This window comes from Mus pahari, chromosome 17 (assembly GCF_900095145.1).
Source record: "Mus pahari chromosome 17, PAHARI_EIJ_v1.1, whole genome shotgun sequence".
Classification (NCBI taxonomy): domain Eukaryota; kingdom Metazoa; phylum Chordata; class Mammalia; order Rodentia; family Muridae; genus Mus; species Mus pahari.
In genome coordinates this window covers 55,550,437-55,561,317 of record NC_034606.1, presented here as the reverse complement: position 1 = coordinate 55,561,317, position 10,881 = coordinate 55,550,437, and the positions used below count along the sequence as shown (strand labels likewise).

General features: G+C 41.4%; 1 pseudogene; it reads right to left on the bottom strand.

Annotated features, from left to right (window-relative positions):
* Positions 1–388: 388 nt before the first annotated feature.
* On the bottom strand, positions 389–9,905 carry LOC110334464 (annotated as a pseudogene).
* Positions 9,906–10,881: the final 976 nt, after the last annotated feature.

The following is a 10,881-nucleotide window of genomic DNA, read 5'->3' as shown; positions in this document are numbered from 1 at the left end:
GGTGTGATTAGCTGAAGGCAGTCTGGCTACTGTCGGGGTAGAACACATTCTCTGAGTGCTATGTGAGAGGCAGATCTGTACGGAGAGAAGTTATAGGCTTAAGGGAAAAGAAAGACACAAAGGGAAGCTGATAAGGACACCATTGTCACCATTAGGTGATAGGAGAGACAGATTGGGTAGCTGGTGAGAGGTCTTTATATCAACATCCTCAGGTTGTTCCCTGAATCTGAAAAGAATGAGCTGGTGAGGCTACTCTTGTCTGTCTGTCTCTCTCCTTCTCTCTCTCTCTCTCTCTCTCTCTCTCTCTCTCTCTCTCTCTCTCTCTCTCTCTTGATTCAATAAAGTTTTATTTTCCCAAATGTACAGCTGATTGAACCTGTTCATGCATTCATGCATCGTCACCAGCAGCTGGGCATCTCCACCCTTTGTGTTTCTGGGGTAAATGGCTTGGCCTCTGTGCTTTGAAGGCAGCTTGATCAGTCTTTTACTAAGTAGCTCCTGAAGGGCTGCCCTGGCCAAGGAACCTCAAATCTTCAGTCTCTCTGAGACCACAGTAATAAGCTTATAGCTGGGAACTTCCTTACAGAGTTTGTTGTATGTAGCTTTATCAAACAGGCTGAGATTGTTCACCTTGTCCTGAAGTTTGCCTTTGGGCCATTTCTTCGTTTTGGCCTTGCCACCAGATTTATTTACTGGGTCTTTGGTTTTTTTTTGGCCGACTTTCCGGCATCTTGCTTCTTGTCCTCTTTTGAGCAGCATGGAGAAGCTTAGAGAGTAGTGTGGACCATTGCAGCCTAAGATAGACTGCTCATTTCAACAGAATGAATCTTGTCTTTCTGTCACTGTAAATTTCCCACAGTGGCAGAACAAAAGCCATCGTTTGTATTTATATAGATCGAGTCCCCTCCACACTGGGAGGAGCCTCAATAGTGCCACACAAGCAACAGGAGGCAGAGTCAATCTTGTGTTTTATGGAACCAACAGGGAGTTTAGATAATTTCGGTGGAAAGATTCAGAGAAGTATTTAAGAAAGAAGGATGTGAGTGGGGGAAATGGAGAAAGAGAGATGGAGTGGGGTTGGTAGACTTATCATTTGAGAAAAGAGGTAGGAAATGGGAGAAAATAAGTCGAAGAGTGATTATAGTTTGTGATGTGTAGTAGAATGCCAGATTTCTCTCAGGATCATAATACCAAATAAAATACCCATTTTCCCACTGATTTGTGGTTTAACTTCTCAGGTTGGTCACTGTATCCAAGTGGATCCTGGCCTACTTGATTCTATTTGTTTATCTGAAATATCTCCCTCATTCTACGTTCAAGTTTCTGACAGGGGATGTGTCTGGAAACTAGAGGAGGTAGGGACTTCCTGGAGGAAGCAGGGGCTTTGTGACATGCCTTGAAAATTATACCTACTTCCTGTCTTTGACCTTCCTCTGTCTCTTTTCCCTTCTCACCATGAATCATCTCCCCCAACTCCCCGCTACTTCTGCTTTAATGATGTATTGCCTTTCCAATCCCTAAAGTCAACAAAGCTGAAGACCATGGACAGAAAAATTCACAGCCAAGATATTTCCTTTGTCCTGTAAGTTAATGTCAAGTTAATGTAAGTTAATGTCAAGTATTTGGTGACATACAGTAAGTGAACTACCAGTTTGTAACTGTAATGTGTCTTGATCACATTCACCATTTTTTTTTAAAGATTTATTTATTTATTATATGTAAGTACACTGTAGCTGTCTTCAGACACTCCAGAAGAGGGCATCAGATCTTGTTACGGATGGTTGTGAGCCACCATGTGGTTGGTGGGATTTGAACTCCAGACCTTCGGAAGAGCAGTCGGGTGCTCTTACCCACTGAGCCATCTCACCAGCCCACATTCACCATTTTTTATAGACAAAAGAAATTTCTGGTAGAGCAATTTACACAGATTATCTTCCTCTCATTTCTTTTCTAAGAGTATTGCATCACTAACTGTATGTTGGAGTCTGTTGCAATGAGCAAAGGAGACTGTAGGGATGACATCTCTACGTTTGAAGTGTCTGTGATGTGTCAAGTACTGTGATAAAAACCCTTCTGTTTTCTCACTAAAGCTTCCTAATGACTGCAGGTCAAGTATGATTAGCCCCACTCGAAAGGACTGAAATTTATTCCAGAGATCTGTTCAAAGGCAGAAGATGATGTGAAGGCAGGGTATAAACTCTATCTTCATTACTATTCTGTCCCATCCTCCCACACACGGACCATGAGGATGATCCTGAGTTTGGCCCTCGATCCAAGACTGCACATGTCTCCAGAGATAATCCCTCTCATCGCAGCTTGGGGAACTATTCTGAATTGACCATTATTTTCTAAATTTCCTGCACCTCTGAGGCATGTTTGATCAGAATGGGACTAAATTCTCAATATTCTTGAGCACCTAGAATTCCCCATTGTGTTCTGTACAGCGAGTCTTCTTCCCTCCTACTTCCCCTGAAAACAAAGACTTCCTTTCAAGGACGTGGGAGAGGCTGCAGAGTCTCCTGGAGAATGGATGTCTAGTCACACTGTCTCATGTAACTGAAGGGCCACTTGCTGCTGCTGATTGGTCTCAACTCCTCTCGGAACTGAATATCAGAACCTCCAACGTTGCTTTTTTTTTTCTTTTTTCATTTAGAAAAAGACAGGATAGGACTTCTATAGAACTATTCAGAAAAGCAAACTTCCCAAATATAACCAATGTGTGTTTTTCTGCATTGAGGCCTCATGCAAACAGGTCTGATGTGCAGTGTCAATAGCTGGGCTACTAGGTCTACCTGAAGAGACATTTTAGGTGACCCAGCTGGAATACATCCTTCTAGATTTAATGATTAAAGTAGCCCTTTATCAGGTCACTACGTAATGAATAAGGAAGCATGCTGAATTTCAAGGGCTAATGGCATTGACCCCCTGGGGAACGGGAGGATGAAGCCCTGAGAAAGCAGAATGCTGCCATGCTTGTTCAGTCTCTGAGGACTAAAGCAAGCCAGGAAGAAGTGGAGTTTCAATGCAAGTCCTTTTCAAGGTGGGCCCCTGAGCTCATGAGTCTATTCTACAATTGTTTCCTGGTTTCCTGGATTCATAATAAAGATGCTTCCCTCAACACTTGCTGCATGATACCCTTGCCAGAATCACATAACACGCTTTCTGATGTGGCCCATTTTCTACAGCATCATCTAGCCATTTTCCTATCAATTATAGATGGAGAAGCAATTTGACTTTACAGGACTGGGCACTAAAACTACTGTGTTTCCTGCCCACAATGTCTGTGCCAACATTAATATGCAGACTTATTGGCTGCATCACTGGCATCATGGTGTCCCGTAATAACAATGCTTCTGCCCAATATTAAATACTTCTTACAGAAAAGGTCATTTAGGATTGTATTACTGAGACTCGCAAGTCTAAACTGCATTTCTCTTGACAGAGGGGCTGATATGATACATCTATAAATGACAAATTAAAAAATGTAAATTTCAGATTAAGCAATAAGTCATAGAGAGTTGATGTAATATTCCAAAAGATTTACTAAGTACTCTAAGCCAGAGTATGTCATCTTATATTCCATATTTTCTGACAACAGAGAAGAAAATGGATTTCCTCTCAGTAATTATTTTTGCCTCTAATGATAAAGTCTGGATCTGTTACTGCAGAAGTTGAGTTTAAAATGAGGGCATTGAGGTGACAATGCCTGATGATATGTACTAAACTTTGGGATTGTCTTAAGAGAAGAGTTGGTATCATTTTCAGGAGAAGGCTAGACCAAGCCTGGGGAAGAATGCTATAGTTTGGTATTTTTCTTCCAATGCCCATACAATAAGCACTGGACTGGGGTGCTATTGGAAGGTTATGGAACCTTCAGAAGATGGAGACTAATGAGAAGTCTACAGGTCACTGGGAGACCTTGGAAGGGATTATAAGACTGTTGTCTCTTCCTCCTTCTTTTGCTTCGTAGCAAGTGGTATACAGTTTTGTTCTGCTGTGTGTTCCTGCTAGGATGTGCTGACTTTTCAACAGCAACACATCCTACTGGTATCAGACAGATCTCCAATGCTAGGAGCCAAAGACCTCTTCTTTTATCTTCACAGGTTAATTATCTCTAGTATTTTGGTAGCAATGGAAAGCTCACACTGTAGTCTTAACTAACTGCTCACTAGCTCCCGGATTTTGAACATTATAGTCAAGTAATTAAGGGAAGAAAAGTCACTTACTTTAAGTAACTATCTTTGCTCTTATGCCTGTGTCTGTCAGTTTGGAAGCACTGTTTTGGTGGAAGACAATAAGGTGAAACAGTGACTGTATTGGCCAATGAGGAAGCATCTCGTTGTCAGCTGGGGGAGGGGGGGGGAAGCAAAAAGAAAAGAAAAGAAAAAGAAAAAGAATTTCTACTGCATACCAGGCTTCAAAAAAAAAATTGAGAGTGGGAAGGTTCACTAGGGCCCTTCTTTTGCTTCCCACACAGTGGTTGCTTAATAGAAGACTGTATCATTGTTCCATAACCTAAGTTTGATATAATAGATTTATCACTCTGACATAGATTAGTGTTGCATGATAAAGAAGTAGAAGACAAAAAAAACCCTACCAACATCTACTTAGTGTACGTATAAGAATTTTCTTTGTTTGTTTGTTTGTTTCGAGACAGGGTTTCTCTGTGTAGTCCTGGCTGTCCTGGAACTCACTCTGTAGACCATGCTGGCCTTGAACTCAGAAATCCGCCTGCCTCTGCTTCCCAAGTGCACCACCACTGCCCGGCAAGAATTTTCTTAACAGAGAGGGAAATCTAATAAAATTTACAATCGTTATTTCTGTAACTGGTCACGTGACCTTAGCTGATCTGCATACGTACCGTTGTCTCCCACCCACTCTGTATTTCTTCTTCCTGCAGCAAGCACCTCACCAGGTCTTGGCTCTTTTCTGGGCCAGTTGAGCCATGTCTTCATGCCTGGGCTATTGTCATCCTGCCTGGATTGGGTTGTTTAATTTCTCGTTGCCATTAGTCACAGGGCATGGTCACACCAGGAGACATAGGATCTCCTGCACTCCAGACATACTTCTGTATGGAGACACAGTTGAGTCTCTCCCTTATGGGTTGGATCAATCACATCTTCTAACACTGCTACTCTTTCTATGCCAGTCGACTCAAAAGTTATCAGGAGCCAGAGGGGGGTGGGTAAAGCCAGAAGGGAAGTGTTGACTTGTAGTTTTGTAGGATTTTTATTTTTCCTGTCAGAAGTATTCCTCTCTTTGGAGCCAAAGCTTATAGGACCACAGAACACAATATCATGGGAACGGAAAGCAAAAATTGAACTTCCAGGCCCGCAGGGCACGAGATCATTGGAACAGGAAGCAATTCTTTCCTAGTGGGTTACTAGGCATGACGGTGAGTGGACCCATTCCCATTCCCACCTCTTAATTCTTAGACAACGCATCGCTGACATTTTGACTTCAAACTCCATTTTTACCTAAGATGACCAAACGCTCACTTTAAGCAACAATAGTTCCCCAAATCATCATGGCCATTCCTAACAAAAAGAACAAATGAATTGGACTAGTTGGGCAAAAAATCTTACATTCAATATCTAATCTCTGAGTTCTGATTGATAAAAATCGTAACGGTAACTCGGCTTAGATGCTTGCAGGTTTTGTGCTTTTTAACCCTGCTTCAGCCCCTGCTTGGAGCTGCCAGAAGAAAGAAGACTCCTGAGTCCTCATTTACCAGCCCTGATTGATCTACTTATGTGGTGGGAATAACAAAAGATTTTGCTGTTTCATGAGCCCGCTGGTGTATTCTCTCCCCCTTCCTCATGGTGTCCAATGGTGTAACACTCCCAAGTCTGACCATACAGAGAAACTATTGACTAGAGCCTATTAATCAGCATAAACTGCACATCTCTCCATTTTTCCTCTAAGAAAAATATGAGTTCTTCCCACTCGGAAGATTTTCCTTCATTGGTGTCCTTCATGGCCGTCCCAGAAAGGGACCAATGCAGATGTTCATATCTGAATGATGCCTATATAACTTACAGAACTATCTGTAAGCCAGTCCCTACCCTTCTCTTTCTCAGTGACTCAATCATAGGGTGCAGTGACTCAATCATAGGGTGCACTTCAGAAGGCCTTATTTGGATTTGGTGCCACGGGGAATAGAAGACATTGTAGCAAGAATAGGAATCATAAACATTGGGGCAATGCCTTTGTGTAACTGGCTTGTGTCCTTGGAACCTTTTGTGGCCTGATCACTTTAGATACCTCTTCTATTTGATAATGGAATGCTGCTGTCTATGTCCCACTGTATGACTTGATGGTCCTGATACCTCTAGCTCATAATGGGCAGTTCAAGTCACATATTAGCCTGACATCCCATTGTTAAGTGCTTAACTTCCACTAAGTACAAGAGCAGGCCAGAAGCTGTCCATCAAAAGATTATTGCTCTCAGGCAATGCCAGGTCTTAGTTCTAAATCCCAAGGGCCTTCTGCACAGAGATTCACCTTATGGATCTGCCAAAGGCTCCAAATGCCATCCCTGTCTACCACTGACACATCAGCTACCATTAGGTCCACTGGATTATATGGCCTAAATGGCAGAGCAGCCTGCATTATGACTTGTTTTCTGAGTCATTTGCTTTATAGGCTAAAGAAAAACAAGCAACTGGGAAGTGTTCTGCCTCCAAACTCCAAACAGGCACATTTTTTTGTACATTTTTTTTCTTGGTAATAGGAAGCCAAGAAAGCTCTGAATGAATGTGTTAATGGTTGATAAGTGTCTGAATGAATATGCAAATAGTTGACAAAGTCCTGAGTGAATGTGTATTGTTTGACATGCGCACAGCCATGTCAAGAAGTGTCTCAGACCCATAGCAACTGGTAAAGCCATTTGTGATGCTTGTATATGCTTGGCTGAGGGAGTGACACTATTTGGAGGGTGTGGCCTTGATAGAGTAAATGTGGCCTTGTTGGAGTAGGTGTGTCTCTGTGAGGGCATGGATTTTAATACCCTAGTCCTAGCTGTCTGGAAGTCAGTCAGTCTTCCACTGGTAGCCAGATGGAGATGTAGAACTCTCAGCTCTGCCTGCACCATGCCTGCCTAGATGCTGCCATGCTCCCACCTTGAAGATAATGGACTGAACCTCTAAACCTGTAAGCCAGCGCCAATTAAATGTTTTATTTTATAAGACTTGCCTAGGTCATGGTGTCTGTTCACAGCAGTGGAAACCCTAACTAAGGCACCTTTTCTATACGGAATTGGAATTGGCAAAAACCTTCATCTTCTGAGGTGTGAATGTTAACGGTGTGTGCAAGTATGAGTGTTTATGAATGATTGACCAGTGTGCACAAGCTAGCATCTATGTCTTCCTTCCCTGAGATGTTTATAAACTGAAACTGCTGAGGTCTCAGACTGTTGTATAGTTTGTAAAACACACAGCAACAACACCAGCAATACCACCTGATCGACCCAGATTTTTTTTATTTGTGTCTGTCCATCTATCCGTTCTTACTTCATTTCCTCGCCACTTGTGATCAGCTTTAGGCCTAGCTGTGCTGGACATGGCAGGAGAGGTCAAGTGTAAGAACCTACCTTTCTCCTCAGCAGGACGATCTTCCATGCTTCATACTACTTAGACTCCCAGAGATTTCAGTGAGGTAGGAGGTCCTTGGAAATTCAGTTGGCTTTATTTCCTATCCTCTAATGTGCACATGCTTTATCACCAAGTCCAACATGGTTGCTACCTCCTGCTTCTTTGGTTCAGTCAGCAAAATGTCATCAGCATGGTTGCCCTGTGTGATAGGTTGTAGAAGAGGTGAAGATCAAGACCCGTTCCATGTAAGTTATGGCACAGGGTAGGGGAGTTAATATACTGTGAAGCTATACTGCTGACCTTGCCGGCTGAAAGCAAAGAAATTTCTTCTGGTGGTTTTCATGCACAGGTATAGAGCGAAACATCTGACAGATCAGTATTTGAATACCAGGTACCAGGAGATGGGTTAATCTGCTCAAGTAAGGAAACCACATCTGTTACAACAGTTGCAATTGGAGTCACTGCTCTTTAAAGCTTGTGATAGTCAATTGTCATTCTTTCCCATGGCCCAGAACAGAAATGTTAAAAAGAGATGTGTTGGAATCCACCACCCCTATATTTAAGTCTTTATTTCCATAATGGAGTCACTGGGTGTCAAAAAGAAACCATGTCTACTCAAAGCAATACTGATTCTTATTCACAAATAGATGGTATCTTATGGGATTCTAATGAGATTCTTTACATATACCATATAATAATGGTCTAAGAATTATCCCCAAGAATCAATTGGAAATGTTAAAGTTTTTAGAAATCCATAAAAGTGACAGGAAATTTATTGTATATAAATATAAGATACTAGCTTTCCTGTGTACCAGCAAAAACATGTGGAAAAAAACCTTTAAAATATTCATAGCCATGGGTAAGGTAATCATATAATTTTCAGGAATTAATTTTCATTGAGAAGCAAAACTACCCCAAAGAAAGGGAGGCATGCTTATTACTAGACATTGACCAAAAACATGACAGAAATGAAGAGAAATACAGACTTTGTGGAAGATATAACCTGACGGTGTATTGAAATTCTTTCCTAACTAAAACTTCACGACACTGCCTACAAAATTCCTTTACCGTGTAAAGGAAGGCTTGAAACAGGGACAAAGAAACTATGGGTGGAAGAAATTATCAAAATCCAGAAAAATAAGAAATACGGGGCTACATGAATTTGGTAGTTTGTTATAAGCAAGAAAGACATGTTAGATCTTTGGATTAAAAGTCCATCGTTCTGCAGTGCGAATTTCATTTAGTCATCACACTGAATACTTTATTTCTCATGTGCTTCTATCACAGTGAGAGAGCAGGGAATGAATTGAATGTAAAGAATACTAGGTGTGTTGTGATTTTAATCTGTAAAAAATCTCATTTATTAAAGGGTTAGGCCAGGCTGGAAGAGCTGTAGAGAGGTAATTAGACTGGAGGTTGCTAAGGTCATCAAATTCAAAGGTGAATGGGCTACTAGGAAGTAGGTCCCAGCTCTCTCTGTTCTTTGTCTTTGCTTCCTCAAGGCTTCATATGAGATCCAAAGAAACAAAACAATAATCTGAAACTAAGTCAGGTGCTTTCAACTTAGACAAGGATTTACAGTAAGGGGACACTAACACAGGCAGAAATTTTATTTGCCTTATATATAAATATGACATTTGAATAGTAAAATCTATAGTTCTTGCTATTCATCACTGACCCACCCCCACCCCTGACATACACAGAGACACTTTTGATAACAGTGGGCTTATTTTCCATTAGGAAAACACCTCTACACCATTTTCAATGACAGAGTTTGATGCATAAATTCTTCTCTGAAGGAGTTTGAAAGTTTGCAGAGGACATCAAGGGGATGTGGGGGTGGGACCAAGCAATCAGAGCATCACCTCTTGCTTCAAGTGGATCACGATTCTTCTAGGCTCCAATGAGATTGGTGAACCACAGGAACTAGTATTTACTGGGTCACAAAGAGAGGCAAGCATTTTCTCCAGAGTTGTGGTCACATTCTGTCTTAGTCAGGGTTTCTATTCCTGGACAAAACGTCATGACCAAGAAGCAAGTTGGGGAGGAAAGGAGCTATTCAGCTTACATTTCCACATTGCTGTTCATCACTGAAAGAAGTCAGGACTGGAACTCAAGCAGGTCAGGGAGTAGGAGCTGATGCAGAGACCATGGAGGGATGGATGTTCTTTACTGGCTTGCTTCCCCTGGCTTGCTCAGCCTGCTCTCTTTTAGAACCAAGACTACCAGCCCAGAGATGGCACCACCCACAAGGGGACCTCCCCCTGATCACTAATTGAGAAAATTCCTTATAGCTGGATCTTGTGGAGGCATTTCCCCAACTGAAGCTCCTTTCTCTGTGATAACTCCAGACTGTGTCAAGTTGACACAAAACTAGCCAGTACACATTCTTGTGAGACTAAAGATGACTACAGTGTACTCAGTAGAGGGGGGAGGAGAGAATCATTTACACGTCTGCATCCAGCCCTCTCTAAGAAGTATTACAGACAGGGCTGACCTCTCTGTCACATTTATCCACAGCCAGAAATAGCCCTGGCTGATAGCCCCAATCATTTATATCAGTGATTAGAGAGATCCCATACACACACACAAACAATGAACACACTCAGCAGGTTGTGTTTATATATTTGTTCATAAACACGCATATACATATATGCAAATGTGTAACAATAGTCATCAAAAGAGGCTATCAATTTGATAGTGAGGGAGACATGCGAGGGGCTGGAGGGAAGGTTCCTGGGAGGATTTGAAGGAAGGAAAGGGAGGGGATAAAAGTGACACAATTAAAACACACACACACATACACACACACACACACACACACACACATTATAGGGATTCTTGAGTTTTTCGATTCCATTTTGTCTATTAAACCATCTGATTGGGGATACTTTACTCATAGTCAGAAATAGCACTGAGTGATAGTCCCAACTATTTAACTGATTAGATGTGTATTAGAAAATAGAGAGAATTATATATTAAAATAATATAAAATACAGAAATGTAATATAATTTACTGGTAGTAATTTTTCAAAGCTTTTACATTCTTGTTATAAAATAACGTCTGCCTTTGATTTGGGACAAGCAGTCTTTTCAGAGACACTTGCATTGTGTGAAAAATTCTTAATAACATTTAAAGAACTCAATTTGATGAAGTCGTATTTAATAGCGGATGCTCAGGATAATGTGTATTCTAACTCTGAACAAAAGCCCAAGCCATTCGTAGAAAAAAAAAAATATGAGTGTGTAAGAGTGAGCCAAGTTTAAATTTTCTACCCATACAGATATA